We start from the raw sequence: 18,750 nt of genomic DNA on the forward strand, positions 1-18,750 counted from the left end.
TCTAACTTGATGACTCTAGGTGTTAGATCTAGTTTAAGGAATGTTTTGGGTTCATTTTGGTCCTTAGACTCATCCATGTGAGTATGAGCTACTCCATGAGCTTAGAATTCTGGATCTAGGCATTTGTGGGGTCCATTGTTCATAATAATGTCACATTAATGAGTTGTGTTGGACTATGCATGAGCTTGGGTGCTTACTATGGTTGGTATTGAGGTTTTGGTCCCATTAAGCCATGAAAGGGGGTAAAGTTGCCAACTTTATGTGTTAAGACACCTCATTCGGGTCATATCTGAGTTTGGGAGTCATTGACTTCACCATTAAGAGCTTAATATTGATTTTTGCGTCCCTTACGAGTACGTTGGGTGTACGTGGAGGTACGCTCAACATAATGTTGGGATTCTGCATCAATATCTTGTAATTTGTGCTTCGAGGGTGAGAACGAGGGGTGTACCCTTCTAATACGCAGGACGTATGATGTGTGTAAAACCAACTAGTTTTAATCCTACTAACTTAGACACAAAATAAACACACGAAAGGCAGTGTACCTATCGATTAGTAATATAGTTCAAGCAAGTAGGGTATCGAACACAGGGAACGGTAAACAATTAAAATAAATGCTAATATTATCTAAATAAAACAAATAACAAAATGGAGGTTTTCTCTAGTTTTACAAGATTAGAAACCTAATTAGAATAACCAACACACAAATTAACTAACTAGCAACTGAAACAATTAATTACCAACTGAATTCAATAGTAAAGAGGACTTCTGTTTAGGTACGACTCATTTGTTCCCATGGATGATTTTAATGTATCGGATTAATTCTTCATTGGCTACCGATTAAGATAATTAGGTTCACGTTCGCTATTTCTAATTCTTAGAAAACAAATTAACTCAAGCAATGGCCAGTTGTCTAAATTAACGGGTTTCCTAGATTATTTATTCGGGTTAAGTAAGACTTGTAATGGTTAATTAAATTGACCCTTCAATTAACCTATTGCTGATGTTCATCAAACAATCTCACACATTAACTTACCTATCTTCAAGTTAATTCTAGTTTCACATTCGTTATTCCTAGACATACAACTATGTGGTCACGTAAATCATATGAAATTAGCAACTAAGAGATGTTCATACAACTTAATTACTGATTTATTAACAGAAGAATAGTTATTGTTAACACATAAGGTTCTTTAACAAGCTTAATAAAACATAATCACCAATTAAAATTAATCCTAATGAAATAATCAATCCATGTTCACAAAATTGTCTACCCTAACAGAAGAATAAGTTTTTAGCTCATGATTGCAGTAAACATAAACTCAAAAACGAAATCAATTGGTAAAAACATAGTTCAAACAAGAGATTAGGTAAAGAGTAAACTTGATTTTGCCTTGATTCTCCTTAAAATTGAATGTAGGGTTGATTCCCTTGCTTCCCACGCTCTAGCAGCACCTTTAGTCGACAATTGGCCTCCTAGGGTTTCTCTCCATGCTATGATATCGATCTGAAAGTCCCTTTATATAGATTTTCACAAAACAGAGGCTACTCGGCGAGTCCAGTGACCTACTCGGCGAGTCCGTCACTTAAAACCCGTGCACGGCAAGTCAGCGCATCCAGAATCGCGAAACTTCTGACCAACTCGGCGAGTAATCGACCCTACTCGCCGAGTATGTTTCGAATCAGCATTTTCTCAAAACACGAAAGTTGTCTGAAATTGTGTCTACTTTTCAGAACATTTTGAATCTCGTCAATCGGAGTTACGGTTTATGAGATATGGCCAAAACACTGACGAGGGGTCAAGCTGTCCAGCAACATCCTTCTTTCTTTAAAATCCAAGATCCAAGCCTCCAATTGCTAGTTCCGCTTCCTTTTCCATCCGAGCATGTAATTGTTGCTGAAAAATGAAATTATAAACTAATTAAGCACCTTTTGTTCATTAAATGAGACAAAAACAACATAAAGTATTAAGATAATGCATGATTTTTATGACTAAATATGCCCATATCAAAATACCCCACACTTGACTTTTGCTTGCCCCCAAGCAAAACTGAATTTTAGTACACTAATATTACATAAGACAATCCCAATCGAACCCAGCCATTATGCCAAGACCGCAACGCATGCATTTGTGTCTAAAATTTTCCTAATAACCCCCTATACTCCAAATACTCACAATCCTCATAAACATTCGTCCACTTTTTCCGAACAATGCTCATTTTATGCATCCCTCCGAATCCATCCTCAGAAAACCTCTTAACCTCAAGGTATTTTTGGTTGAGCAACCCAAGCATACATAATCTAGACAATTACAATTTATGATACCACATTGGAGCTCTTTGGAATTCTTCACTTCTTTGACATTTCATCTTTGATCTCTTTGAATTCACCACCTTGTTGTTTGATTTTTGGTATCTTCAACTTTTTTTTGGATTTCTTGGAATTTTGATCTTTTGATCTTCACTTTAATTGCTCCAAAATTCTTACAACTTTTCTTGCAATTCTCTTTTTTTTTTACATGTACCTCACTTTTTTCACTCAATAAACCTACATGCTTAAGCAGGGGCGCTCAACTTCAACCTTTATTGGTTAACGATAATAATTTTCCTGGATACATTTCTGGTACACGATGCTAAACATATTGCATCCTTCAAACTAAGCGAGGTCATGTTTTTGTCCCATGATTTCACTGGAATAAGGAAGCCACAAATGCACTAGAACGTATATAGGCTCAACTAAACATTTGGGTCTTCATAGAATCATCAACATAATACTAGCATGGAATCCTAATTACTTTTACCAAAATTTTCTAAATTAAGTCCTAAGCAACATTTTTGGTATGCAAAATTTTAAAATTATACCTAAAATAGGATTCTAATTCAACTAATATGACCAACCCCCTACCCCACACTTAATTCATGCAATGTCCCCATTGCATGTTATGCATGATAAAGAAAAATACTAAAGTAAAGAGGGAATTGGAACAAACTCCCCTGGGATAGCAGTGGCGAGGCTGATCGTCTTCAATTTAGCTCAATCTTCAATTAACTTTAGACATGGGAACAACTTTTCCATGCCTTGGGTGTCAAGTATCGTGTGGTATAGCTCCAAATGTAGACGAAAAAAAACTCTCGGAAACGCTCGAAAAATGTTCTTCAAAGGTGTAGCCAATTGTCGTATCAAATCATCAGCTTGAGATACAAAATAAGGATCAACTCGTCGAGTCTGTAGGGTGGCTCGCCGAGTTGTAGCGTAATACTGGCAGAAGTCGAGTTTTTATACTGGGACTCGTCGAGTAGGTAAGTGCACTCGCCGAGTCCATCGTTGTATAAAGAAAATGTTTCTGCTCCAGGTCCGATTCTGATGTGTGTGGGGAATATTAAATTGATACTTTCCCCATTTTTTCTTTAGTAAATGAGCTCTTAATAACCTCTTTCATCACCGGACTCATAGCTTGACTCAAAACTTCGTTTCCTCTCTCGCCTAGACTCAATTTCTCGCTTCATTTAGCCTTGACTCTAGACCCTCACATGCATCCTTACACTCAAATTGAAAAGATCAAAAACAAAAACCAAGTAATAAAAAAACATTAAAATAAAAAAAATCCTAAATTATCCTTAAACACTAGAAGTTTAGAAAGAAAAAGAAAAGAAAACTCTAATGACGGGTTGCCTCCCGCAAGCGCTTCTTTTTGTGCGAGTCTTTAGCTGGACTCCCAACTTAATAAACTTCCAATATACTCAATGCCAATCCATCCGTTGCATTAAATATTTTCTTTGGACCAATTTGTAAAATTTGGCTCTTTGCTTCAAAAATTGGCCAAACGAGCTTCAATTCATATAACCCAAGAATATTAACAAAGGTTGGAATCGGTTGGATACTAATCAAAAATGGATCGTGCTTCAGAACTTTCACCAAAGTTGGAGTCGTCACCCCATGCTTCGAAACACAAACCGGAAGAACAGGGGACCATGTCGTGGTAATGGTCAAACCACAACTTGGTTCCTGCAATTCAGCTTGTTCTTGTTCTTCTTCTGACCTCTCTGCTAGCAATCTTTCCAGCTCCTTCAAATCTTTTTCTGGATTAAATTCATCATCTTGTAAATCTAGCTCTTGTGACTCAGATTGTTCTTGATCGTTAGACAAGATGATATCTAACCATTTATCAAATTTCTTCAAATCTTCATCCGAGTCATAATCCTCATCTTCCTGCACTACTTCCTCAAGAAAAGCATCAAAAGCATCGAGATTTGGAAAATACATAATAAAAAATAAAGATAAAAATTAAACTAAATAAAAAAAATAATCAATAAAATAAAACCGATAACAATTAGCAAATAAAATTAACTATTTGAACCGTTCCCCGGCAACGGCGCCAAAAACTTGATGTGTGTAAAACCAACTAGTTTTAATCCTACTAACTTAGACACAAAATAAACACACGAAAGGCAGTGTACCTATCGATTAGTAATATAGTTCAAGCAAGTAGGGTATCGAACACAGGGAACGGTAAACAATTAAAATAAATGCTAATATTATCTAAATAAAACAAATAACAAAATGGAGGTTTTCTCTAGTTTTACAAGATTAGAAACCTAATTAGAATAACCAACACACAAATTAACTAACTAGCAACTGAAACAATTAATTACCAACTGAATTCAATAGTAAAGAGGACTTCTGTTTAGGTACGACTCATTTGTTCCCATGGATGATTTTAATGTATCGGATTAATTCTTCATTGGCTACCGATTAAGATAATTAGGTTCACGTTCGCTATTTCTAATTCTTAGAAAACAAATTAACTCAAGCAATGGCCAGTTGTCTAAATTAACGGGTTTCCTAGATTATTTATTCGGGTTAAGTAAGACTTGTAATGGTTAATTAAATTGACCCTTCAATTAACCTATTGCTGATGTTCATCAAACAATCTCACACATTAACTTACCTATCTTCAAGTTAATTCTAGTTTCACATTCGTTATTCCTAGACATACAACTATGTGGTCACGTAAATCATATGAAATTAGCAACTAAGAGATGTTCATACAACTTAATTACTGATTTATTAACAGAAGAATAGTTATTGTTAACACATAAGGTTCTTTAACAAGCTTAATAAAACATAATCACCAATTAAAATTAATCCTAATGAAATAATCAATCCATGTTCACAAAATTGTCTACCCTAACAGAAGAATAAGTTTTTAGCTCATGATTGCAGTAAACATAAACTCAAAAACGAAATCAATTGGTAAAAACATAGTTCAAACAAGAGATTAGGTAAAGAGTAAACTTGATTTTGCCTTGATTCTCCTTAAAATTGAATGTAGGGTTGATTCCCTTGCTTCCCACGCTCTAGCAGCACCTTTAGTCGACAATTGGCCTCCTAGGGTTTCTCTCCATGCTATGATATCGATCTGAAAGTCCCTTTATATAGATTTTCACAAAACAGAGGCTACTCGGCGAGTCCAGTGACCTACTCGGCGAGTCCGTCACTTAAAACCCGTGCACGGCAAGTCAGCGCATCCAGAATCGCGAAACTTCTGACCAACTCGGCGAGTAATCGACCCTACTCGCCGAGTATGTTTCGAATCAGCATTTTCTCAAAACACGAAAGTTGTCTGAAATTGTGTCTACTTTTCAGAACATTTTGAATCTCGTCAATCGGAGTTACAGTTTATGAGATATGGCCAAAACACTGACGAGGGGTCAAGTTGTCCAGCAACATCCTTCTTTCTTTAAAATCCAAGATCCAAGCCTCCAATTGCTAGTTCCGCTTCCTTTTCCATCCGAGCATGTAATTGTTGCTGAAAAATGAAATTATAAACTAATTAAGCACCTTTTGTTCATTAAATGAGACAAAAACAACATAAAGTATTAAGATAATGCATGATTTTTATGACTAAATATGCCCATATCAACGTACTCCCCAGTAAGTCAAATTTAGGCCTTTTATGGTTTGGGCCTTGTTGGGCCATTGGACTTCTGACTTTGGGCCATGGTTAGTCTGTGGGCTTTCTTGGTATTGGTCCCATGATGGTTTTTGGGCCTAATTAGGAAGTTGGGACATTTTAGGCTTTGGGTTGCGAGTTAGAGATTTGGGCTTTTGTGCTAATGAGTTGAATCTTGGTTTTGGGCCAAGTAAGAAAAGGGTAAAATGGTCTTTTACCCTTTAGGAAGTTGGATAATAGAGTGGGCCTCGGATTTTGGGTTATCGAATTAATTATTAATTAAGGTTGTATTTATTCTTAGTTGGTGCAAGGTTATCCAGTTCAACGACCCGAGTAGCTAGTTGGTTATCAGCGGTTTAAGGTGAATCTTACTTAGCAGTCTTTATGGGTTGAAGGCACCAATGTCGGCCCACTAGTTTATGATAAGTGTGATGATTTTCTTTGTGACATTGTCAGTTATGTATGTATTTGCTTGATGGTTATGTGATTTTGTTATGATATTATGTGGTAGTAGTAGGGGGTGAAATAGACCTGGTATCCGATTGAAATAGACCGAAAGGGATTACAAACACCCATATATGCTTGATAGTATCCAGTTGAAATAGACCGAAGGGGATTGCAATCACCCATATATGCTTGATAGTATCCGGTTGAAATAGACCGAATAGGAGGCAAGCACCCATATATGCTTGGTAGTATCCGGTTGAAATATACCGAATAGGTAGGCAGGCACCAATATATGTCTGGCAGTATGTTTGTTTAGTATGTGGTATTTTGGGGAAGTCACTAAGTTTCATTCTTATGGTTTTCAGATTATGTTTCATGTACTTCTAGTTTGAAAGGAAAGTGCAACTTGATCGCATCGCATCCACCCATGTTTCCGCATTGTGATGATTTTGGGATTGTACTCTAATGATTGTTTTATTATGAAATACTTTGAATGTTAAACAATAGATAATTGGTATTTTTATTGTATTAAAAATGAAATTTTTACCTCATAATTTTCAGGACATTACACATATGAGTGAAAAAGGAATGAAGATGCCTGCCTCCAAAGGAAAAATTCCAGATCTAAAGAACGTGACCATAGATTTCTATGAGCCATGTGTTCTTGGAAAACAGAAGAAAGTTACTTCCGCGAAGATAGGACATCCACCCAAGAAAAGGAAATTGGAGCTTGTTCATTCAGATGTTTATGGTCCCACTTCAGTTGCTTTAGTGGGAAGATCTCGATATTATGTTACTTTCATCGATGACTGCACTAGGAAAGTTTGGGTCTATTTCTTGAAGCAGAAGTCTGAAGTTTTCAGTGCTTTCAAGAAGTGGGAAGCAATTATGGACAATGAAACTAACTTGAAAATCAAGTGTTTCAGATCTGATAATGGGGGTGAATATAGTAATAATGAATTCATTGATTTATGTGTTGAACATGGAATTAAGATGCAGAAGCGTTCTAGAAACACCTCAACGGAATGGAGTAGCTGAGAGGATGAACATAACATTGGATGAAAGGGCGAAGAAAATGAGGTTGCATGCAAGTTTACCCAAGATGTTTTGGGAAGATGCAGTCAACACAGCTGCATACTTAATCAATAGAGGACCCTCAGTTCCAATAGGGTTCAAGATTCTAGAGGAAGTAGCAAGGTTTCATTCAAACACATGAAGGTCTTAGGTTGTATCTCATATGTAAAAGTCAAAGACTCTGAGAGAGAAAAACTAGAGGAAAAATCAAGGAAGTGAACCGTTATAAGTTATGGGTTGGACGACATGGGATACCACTTCTGGGATAACAAGCACAAACAATTTATCAGATGTCAGAATATGGTGTTCAATGAGAATGCGTTATAAAAGGATGATGTAACGACCCAATTTTCAAGACTAAAAATTTCTTTTATAAAACATTATTTAAAACATATTTGTCAATCCATAACATAATCAGGGTGTTAATTCCAAAACATATTTTCATTATCAGAGTAAAACATTCCCAGGATGTCTAATCTATGATGTGTGTGCCATGCGATCACCCCGAGCTCTTCCCTCCGCTACCGGAAGTACCTAAAACCAAAACTGAAAACCGTAAGCACGAAGCTTAGTGAGTTCCCCAACCTACCACATACCAAACACATAACTTCAAACCGCAAGTACTGGGCCACGCCCTCTACCTCGGGCCTCACCCTCTACCTCGGGCTTCACCCGCTACAACAGGCCCCGCCTGCTCCAGGCCTCGCCTGGCTTCGAGCCTCGCTCGGATACAGATATGTTTCACTTAGGCCTCGCCTGTCACTGGGCCTTGCCCGCTAACATATACTAACACATAAACATATCACAACACATAAGCTAACACATATACTATTGAATCTTGTTCGAAGGCCTCGCCTATCTTGGGCCTTGTCCTGGTCCTGCTACTGATGAGTCATGGAACCCCGTCCACGCTCCTACTGATAGAGAGATACGGGCCCGGCCTACACTCACTCTTTCCTTAACTTGGGCCTCGCCCCTGCTCTGCTGCTAATGAGATGTGGAACATCATCCACACTCTGCTATTGGTGAGATACGGGACCTTGCCCACACTCACCTCCCTACCAGGCATATACAAGTATCATACAGACAATAAGTATACTCTATCATGCAAACCATTCCTTGGGCACCCGCCCGCTATCAATGGACCTTGGTCCCAAATATCATACTGGCATACAGTGCCTAGGGCTAACCCTTGGGTCTTCCTACTCATATCTACATGGACCGACATTGTGGCCTTAGACCTATCCGCACAAAGGGAAACTCACCTCGAATTGCTGAACTTCTGTTGCTGCTGTCTGACTGCTGTCCGACAATTCTCTAAACTGCTGCTCCACTAGCTCCCCGAGCTACCAATATCAATATAACACTGAGTCTAACTGTCCTCCCAAAAGTCAACTAAGTCAACTTTGGTCAAAGTCTTGGTCAAAGTCAACCTTCCAGGTCAACCCTACTCGCCGAGTCTGCCTACTGACTCGCCGAGTTCATAGGCTTAGAATCCTTTCATTCGCGACTCGACTCACCGAGTCTACCGATTTTCGAGTCCTGTCCTGACCAACTCACTGAGTCTCCACTCAACTCACTGATCTAAGCCTTAACTCGAAGGGTTTGGGGTTTCACGACTTGACTCGCCGAGTCCAAGAACAAACTCGTCGAGTTGTTCATCCAACTCATCGAGTTCCTCCTAATCTTCATACAACTCGCCGAGTCCACTCGATGGACTCGCCGAGTCTATTCAGTCCTTCATACATTCAGAGGTTTTTTGAGTCATGCAGGGACTCCAAACTGTAGATCCACTCTTCTAAAGCCTATTCCTCACGTAAATTTGCAAACTTTACATGTAGCTAAGGATATCTAGGCTCAAAACACTCCAAACTAGGGTTTAAGACAACAATGCTTCAACTACACCCCCAAGACTGATACTTTATGGTTCTCTATACCAAAACACACCTAGATCTGAAGTAGCAACTTCAGATCTGGACTTCTAACTCGAAATGGCTCTTAATCATGCCATAAAAGCCCCAAATCTCATAACAAAGGTAACACTATATGCAAAAGAGTGAAGGTAACGACTTCTTACCTCCTAATGCTCTGAAACGTCCCACCAATTCTGGATCTAAAGCCAATTCTTGAATCACCAAAGGTTCCTTTCCTCCTTCTTCCTTCAAATCACCCAAAATGGCAAGAAAGCTTGAATGTGCTACAATGGAGGCTTAGGGTTTTGTGTTCTGGATAAGAGAGGCTATAAGGAACCCTAAGGGAGAGAATGAGATGTTTAAATAGTGCACAAAGTCCTGGATTTAGGGTTTTCTTCTTCAGACCGGACTCGCCGAGTCCTCTTTCCGACTCGCCGAGTCGGTCACTTAGTCAATGCCCGGATCCCGCTCCAACTCGCCGAGTTCCTCCCTGGACTCGACGAGTCGACCCTTTAAACTTATGGTTTTCCTTCCTTTCTTGGACTTTCTGATTTTGGGTGTTACATATGAACTTGTTAAGGGCTCAAGTAGTAACAAACAACCAAAAAAGTAAGAACAAGTTGAGTTAGAAGAAACTTCATAAGATGACATTATAAAACTTGTCAGTACTCCAGAGATAAGTGAAAGTTTAGGAAACAATGGGAGCTCTAATGAAACTGTAGATAGTGGGAGCATGGATGATAGTAGTTTAGAGAACAAAGGCGTAGAAACTGAAACTACTACCGTTCGTAGATCCACTAGAATATGAAGGCCTCCGGTCAGGTATTCTCCTTCAGCAAACTTCTTGTGGCTGACAGAGAATGGCAAACCTGATTCTTATCTAAAATCCTTGAGGATGAAAGAATCCATAAAATGGAAGAAGTCTATGGAAGTAGAATTGAGCTTACTTGACAACAATCACACTTGGTCCTTGGTCAAGCTCCCATCAGGGAAGAAAGCAGTGCAAAACTAGTGGGTGTTTCAGGTTAAGGATGAGATTGATGACACCAAGAGATACAAGGAAAGGGAGGAAGTCAAGGGTTTCCAACAAATAGAGGGGTTATTATAATGAGATCTTTTCTCCATTTTTGAAAATGACTACAATCAGAATGGTTTTGGGAATTATGGCCTCTGAAGATCTCCATCTAGAGCAATTAGATGTGAAAACAACTTTTCTCCATCGCGACCTTGAAGAAGACATCTATATTGAACAACCATAAGGTTTTCCCATAGTTGGCAAGGAAGATCTGGTGTGCAAACTAAAGAAAAGTATGTATTGCTTGAAGAAGGCTTCAAGGCAGTGGCACTTGAAGTTTGATAGCTTCATGCAGAGGAATAGGTACAACAGATGTGAGATGGATCACTGTTGTTATTTGAAGAAATTCAAGTCCTCTTATGTCATCCTATTGTTATATGTTGATGACATGTTGATTGATGGATCCGACATGTAGGAGATCAACAAGTTAAAGAAGCAGTTGGCCAGTGAGTTCGAGTTGAAGGACTTAGGGGATGCTAAAAAACTATTAGGCATGAGCATAGCAAGCACAGAGTTACCAGTACACTAAAACTTTCAGAAGCCAAGTACACCAAGAAAGTCTTAGAAAAGTTCAACATGGCAAATGCAAAAGAAAGAAGTACACCATTGGGGAGTCAGTTGAGACTTAAAAAGAAGCAATCCCTAAAAATGGAAGAAGACAAAGAATACATGGTAAAAGTTCCGTACACATCTGCAGTTGGTAGTTTAATGTATGTAATGGTATGCACCAGACCAGATATTACTCATGTAATGGGATTTGTGAGTAGGTTTATGTCAAATCCAGGAAGACAAGATTGGGAATGAGTGAAATGGTTGTTATGCTACTTAAAAGGAACAACTGAGTGTTCCTCATGTTTCAGAAGAAAAGGATTAGTTTTCGAAGGGTTCGGTGATGCAGCCTTAGGTGGATGTGCAGATTCAGGCAAGAGCACAATGAGTTATGTGTTCACAATTAGAGGTACAACGATCACTTGGATGTCAAGGTTACAAAAGAGTGTTGATCTTTCAACCATATAAGCAGAATACATGGCACTTGCAGAAGCTGCCAAAGAGCTTATATGGTTAAAGAGTTTCTTGTCAGAACTTGAAATGCATCAGGAAGATTGAGTACTGCATTGTGACAACCAAAGTGCAATTCACTTAGCAAAAAATCCAGTGATTCACAGTAGAACGAAACACATTCAGATGAGGTACCATTTCATTCGAGAGTTAATCAATGAAGGAACTCTACACTTGAAGAAAATCCTTGTAACGAAGAATCCAACTGATATGTTCACCAAGGTGGTTACCACTGAGAAGTTGAAGCTTTGTATGGATTCAATTGGCCTTTCAGAAGTTTGAAGAAAAGGGCTTGGCAGAGAGAGATAGAGAGAGGGAGAGAGTACTTTGAGGAATAGTGAAAGTTGAATGGTAAATGAAGTTATTCAAGCCTTCAAGTGGGGGATTGTTGGGGTATGAAGTCTTGTCCAACATGGAGCACTTAGATTAAAATAGAGCACTTGGGGTTCATGGAGCATGTGACAAATGAATGGATCATTTGAGAAATGAATGAACTGTAACCACATGATTTTACAAACAAGTTTTTCAATTTAAAACTCATAAACAAATGTCTCATCATTAATTCTCAAAAACAACCAACAAGTTTTCAACACAATTATTCAAATCCAGGATCCACAATCATAGCTCAACATCAAGAGTGTGTGTACAATCACGTCGGTGCCTTCCTGCGATCCTCGAAAGTACCTGAAACACATAACACAAAACACGGTAAGCACGAATGCTTAGTGAGTTCCCCAAAATACCACATACAACAATTTTCCACTCGAGGCTATACTCTGTACAACCCTCTGGTCAATGTGTCTCAGCGGGACCCTCCAATCTCGTAGCTCGTTGGACCCTATGGTCCGGTCTAGCTCGTTGGACCCTCCGGTCCGGTCTGGTTGAGGACCCTCTGGCCTCGTAAATCGTTGGACCCTCCGGTCCGGTCAGAATAGCACATAGCATACATAATCACAAAACAACTAATCTCAAGCAAACACGAATGACCTTCCGGTCTACCCATAGATACCACCCAGGGTAATGTATAGTGAGAAGACTCACCTCGGGTAACTCGAATGATCTCGAACTCGAAACGTTGATCTAGCCTCCGCCTAATCACATACAAAAAATATCTCTACTTAATAAAGGCTCTCAAAGGCTAGACTAATACCTTCCTATGCTCTCTCATAAGGGTAAAAGACCATTCTACCCCTTTAATGGTCCAAAAGTCCATTTGTTGACTAAACCCTAAAAGTCAACAAAAGTCAACCCTTAGGAGTACGCGACGCGTACCAGATCCCTACGCTGGGCGTACTCGACCACTACGTTGATATCGGGTTGTTTGAACCCTACGCCCCGCGTATTGGGATTTACGTTCAGCGTACGTCCCAGTTTCACTATTATCTCACTTATGGTCTTAATCAGTTAAGACCTTGGCTCAAAATACGGAGCTGGACCCCTACAACCTCCTAATCCATAAAGTCAAAGACTTTACGCCTTTGCATGGCTGTAAAAGTCATCATAATCCAAAACACACCACTTCCTTCACTAAAGAGCTCATATCTCATGTATGGCTCACTCCTAACGTCCAAGATTGGATTTTTATGGATCTATAACACTTTATACACTGAATATGGACAGATCAAGGTCTATGGAGCTCCTTTACTCATAAAGTCTCCACCTTTGGGACAAAAACCCTAGAAATGGTCCATAATGCACAAATCAAAAGGATTGAGAAAGCTCCAAGCTTTTTACCTCCAAATGATGCTCCAACCTCATAAAGTTCATATCCAAAGCTTGCCCTCCAACTCTAGCTCCTTCAATGGCACCTCCTTCTCTTCAAAAGCACACAAGAACACTTTCAAGCTCAACCACACTCACACAAGCTCTAGAACGAGGGTTAGGGTACACTTAGGGTTTTGCTCTCTAGAAATGGTGGCTAAAAGTGAGGCCATAATGTTCCTTATATAGGGCTCACCCCCACAATTAGGGTTTCAATCTGAACCTAGCACGCCCAGCATACACTATAGTATGCCCAGCGTATTGGGTAGACTTTGCGTCAAGAATACGCTCATGAGTACGTGCATCATACTCTCCCTTACACCCAGCATAGTCAAAAGCCAACCATTTATTTCAAGGACTAATTTTGACAACTTGAGGAAAGAAGAGGATCAAAGAGATATACCTGAATTCCTGGATGTTACAATTCTCCCCCACTAGAATCAGACTTTGCCCTCGAATTCTTGCTCCGCAAATAACTCGGGGTACTGCTCCCGCATATCCGACTCCGGTTCGCAAGTCAACTCGGTCCCCTTCCGATGCTGCCACTAGACCTAAACCAAGGGCACTTCCTTGTTCCTCAGAACCTTCACTTTCCGATCTAGGATCGCGATCAGCCTCTCGATGTAATTCAGGCTCGCATCCACCCGAATGTCTTCTAATGGCACTACTGCCGTCTCATCAGCCACACACTTCCGCAACTGGGACATGTGGAAGGTGCTATGGATCTGGCTCAACTCCTTAGGTAGCTCCAGCTGATATGCTACCTTGCCTACCCTGGAAATCACCCTGAAAGGTCCAATATATCGAGGTCCCAACTTGCCCCGCTTCCTAAACGGGATCACTCCTTTCCATGGGGAAACTTTCAGAAGCACAAAGTCTCCGACCTGGAACTCAACCTCGGATCGCCGTCTGTCCGCGTAACTCTTCTGACGACTCTGAGCCGTTTTCAACCTCTGTCTGACCTGCTGAATCTGCTCGGTCGTCTTCAACACTATCTTAGTGCCACCCATAACTCTCTGCCCCACTTCTCCCCAGCAGATTGGAGTACAACACCTCCTCCCATAAATAAGCTCAAAAGGAGTCATACTGATGCTCGAGTGATGGTTGTTATTATAGGAAAACTCAGCCAATGGTAGGTATGAGTCCCAACTCCTACCGAAATCCATAACGCATTCTCGGATCATGTCCTTGAGCGTCTGTATCGTCCGCTCACTTTGTCCATCTGTCTGCGGATGGTAGGTGGTACTAAAATGCAATCGCGTTCCCAACTCCTCATGGAACTTCTTCCAGAATCTGCAAGTAATATGCACATTCCGATCCGAGACTATGGACGTCGGCACTCCATTCCGATCTACCACCTATCGCACATAAATCTCTGCCAGCTTCTCAGCAGAAGAGCTCTCACTAATAGCAAGGAAGTAAGCACTCTTCGTTAACCCATCCACAATCACCCAGATCGCGTCAACTCCACGCGCCGTTCTCGGTAATTTGGTGATAAAGTCCATCGAGATCTGCTCCCACTTCCATTGGGGAATCTCCAAAGGCTGCAATGGACCATGTGGACGTTGGTGCTCTGCCTTGACCCGGCGACAGGTTAAGCACCTCTCTACTACCCACGCTACATCCCTCTTCATATAGGGCCACCAATAGTGTCTTTTCAGATCTAAATACATCTTAGTGGCCCCGAGATGGCTCAAAAATCTCAACCTATGCGCCTCCTCCATCAGAGTGCTACGAGCTCCGCCCGTATAAGGCACCCAAATCCGACCTTGAAAGGTCATAAGTCCCCGGCTATCCATCACAAACTCGGATACCTGGCCGATCACCCGCTCCTTCTTGCGGTTCTTCGGTCTCATGGCCTCCGCCTAGGCATCTCGAATTGTATCCAATACCGGAGTCATCACTGTCATCCTCATGCATATATCCCGAATCGAGGCACTCTGCGCCTTGCGGCTCAGGGCATCGGCTGCCACGTTAGCCTTGCCCGGGTGGTACAGAATCTCACAATCGTAATCTTTTACCACGTCCAACCATCTTCTCTGGCGCATATTCAGGTTAGGCTGACCCATCAGATACTTCAAGCTCTTGTGTTCTGTGTAAATGGTACACCGAAACCCGTACAAGTAGAAGTGCCAGATCTTGAGGTCGAATACCACCACCCCTAACTCTAAATCATGGGTGGGATACCTTGTCTCGTGAGGCTTTAACTGCCTCAATGCATATGCTATCACGTGCCCCCCTCTGCATAAGCATTGCACCTAACCCTGATGTAGATGCATCATAGTAAACCATGAAGTCCTCTATTCCCTCAGGAAGAGCTAATACTGGAGCTTTGCATAATCTTTGGCGAAGAGTCTCAAACGAGGTCTACTGATCGGGACCCCAAACAAAAGCAACACCCTTCCGGGTCAACTTGGTGAGAGGAACAACAATCTTGGAGAAATCTCTGATAAACCTCCGGTAGTAGCCGACCAACCCTAGAAAACTCCTGATCTCGGTGGAGGATCTCGGCACCTCCCATCTCATAACCGCCTCAATCTTGGTCGGGTCGACCAAAATCCCATTCTGGTTAACGAGGTGTCCCAAGAATTGGACCTCACGTAACCAGAAATCACACTTGGAGAATTTGGCATAAAGCCTCTTTGATCTTAATACTACAAGAACCTCTCTCAAATGCTCCTCATGCTGCTCTCTAGACCTTGAATACACCAAAATATCGTCGATGAACACGATCACCGAACGATCCAACATAGGCCTGCATACGCGGTTCATGAGATCCATGAACGTTGCTGGTGCATTGGTGAGCCCGAAAGGCATCACCACGAACTCGTAATGCCCATAACGAGTTCTAAATGTTGTCTTCTGAATATCATCATCATGAACCCTCATCTGATGATAACCAGACCTCAAATCAATCTTGGAAAACCAAGATGCACCCTGCAACTAATCGAATAGATAGTCGATCCTTGGGAGTAGATAACGGTTCTTGACCGTCAGCTTGTTCAACTCCCGGTAATCAATGCACATCCGGTGTGAACCATCCTTTTTCTTGACAAAAAGAATTTGTGCTCCCCACGGCGAGCTACTCGGTCGAATAAATCCCTTTCCTAGCAGCTCCTAAAGCTACTAGAATAACTCCTGCATTTCTGGCGGCGCAAGGCGATAGGGTGCCTTGGCGATAGGTGCCGCCCCTAGAAGCAAATCAATGTGAAACTCCACCTGCCTCTTGGTAGGCACGCTCCAGTAACTCCTCGGGGAAAACGTCCAGAAACTCGCTAACCATCGGAACCTCAGCGACAGTACTCGGTCTCTCCATAACATCCCGCGTATCTGACACATACGCCAAAAAACCCATGCAACCCTGCTGCAAGCTCTCCCTCGCTCGAGCGGCCGAACAAAATGCTGACCCAGATCGGGTACCATCGCCGAATACTGTAAGTACTCCCGCACTAGGGTTTCAGATGGTCACCAGCTGCCATTCACAATCGATCATGGCTCCGAATCGGCTCAACCAGTCCATGCCCACGATGACACAGACATCCCCCATCGCGATAGGTACCAAATCTATCGGAAACTCGACTCCAAAAATCTCAAGCACACATCCCCGGATCAAATCAGTCGCAAAAGCAGCATGATCATCAGCTATGGAGACTCTCAAAGGTCGACTCAATGCCTCACGTCGGCTACTGATGTGACGACTAAATGCTAGCGATATGAAGGATCGACTCGCACCCGAGTCAAACAACACCAAAGTAGGTACAGAACTCACAAGAAAAGTACCTAAACATATCACAAATAAGCACCATATACAAACAAAAGAATAAGCAAAAGATCACATACCAGCCACAACATCGGGTGCTGCGCGGACCTCCTCCGTTGTCAACTGGAAGGCTCTACCGCAAGCCTTCGATGCCTCGGCCTTCACGGACCAACTCTCGGTAGCTCGAGTGGTAGGAGGCGCAGATCCCTACGTTGATCCCTGAAGAAGCCGCGGGCACTCGGCCTTCCTATGGCCAGTCTGGTTGCAATGGAAGAAAACCGAAAATCCCTTGGGAAAATCCCTCGCGATATGCTCCTCCTTCCCGCACTTGTAACATACACCTGCTCTGCACACCCTATCATGGCTCTTTCCGTACTTCTCACAAGTGTGGCCCTTCTGACCTCCCAATCTCGAATCAGCGGGCTTTGCCTGCTTGGCCGCCAATTGAGACTGTGTCGGCCGCCTATCCCTCCTCTGAGACTCCGCCTCCTCCTTGACCTGAGTCTCTACCTTAATCTCCCTCTTCCGAGCATTTTCCTGGAGCTCATCAAATGTTCGGTATGTCGAGTTCACCATGAACTCTCGAATGTCTCTCCTCAGAATGCTCAGATATCGGCTCATACGTGCCTGCTCGGTAGACACGTGCTCAGCGCAAAACAGCACCCTCTCATGAAACGTCCGTGTGATCACAGTCACAGACTCAGTCCTCTGCTTGAGGGACAAGAACTCTTGGGCCAACCGTTCCCTCTCCACCGAGGGAACGTACTCGTCTCGAAACATAGCGGTGAACCTCTCCTAAGTCACCGCGGTAAGCTCTAAAGTAGAAAAGTCAGCTGTCACAAACTTCCACCAGTTCTTCGCTCCCAAGCGAAGCTGGTTCAGCGCGAACCGTACCCTCAGATGCTCTAGACAAGAACATGTGTAGAAGCATCCCTCAATTTCAGAGATCCATCTCATCGTTGCTATCGGATCCTGAGTCCCATCAAACTCTGGTGGCTTCGTGTTGCTGAACTCCCAGTACAGCAACGAGTCACCCCCCTGTGGCCTAACAGTGGCGACGACTGCGGTGGCTGCAGCAACAGCAACATCAGTAAGAGCAGTGTACCGCTCGTCAAATGTCTCAATCAGCATGGTCTTGATAGACCCAAACATCTCCGGTATCTCAACACGAATGGCTGCAACGACCTCATCATGAATCATCCTGCGAATCTCATCATCGCTAACACCGTTGCTCTCTGGAGTGTGGCGTGTACCCACCATGATGTCTCTGAAATGCAACACAAAAGAAATCAGAGACTCGCTCGAGTATTCTCGCACTCCATCACACAACCCTACTTGTTCCTTAGTACCCTAAGGATTCTTACTTGGACTGCTTACTGGTCTGGTGTTTCTAGTAGTACGGGCCCTATACTACCTTCCACGCCACATCAGTATTCACCTCAAGTCCTTCTCCTAGGATTCTAGATCACAAGTAGTCTATATCTCACTGAGCGTAGGCTACCACCCAGTAGACCTCTCATAAGCTCCTCTCTGCTACCTACTCACACTCGAAGTAATTCACAGTAGCAGTAACTCCTAGGCTAAGGCATCACAAATCAGGCCACTCTAGTCCTAAATATGAATACCTAGCCTACTCTAGCATGCATAACACATCTCGTAATATCTCATAACACATAACGTAAGGGTATTTTGGGAAATCACCGTTCGG

This window comes from Lactuca serriola, chromosome 5 (assembly GCF_051521515.1).
Source record: "Lactuca serriola cultivar US96UC23 chromosome 5, Lser_US96UC23_V15, whole genome shotgun sequence".
NCBI classification, from domain to species: domain Eukaryota; kingdom Viridiplantae; phylum Streptophyta; class Magnoliopsida; order Asterales; family Asteraceae; genus Lactuca; species Lactuca serriola.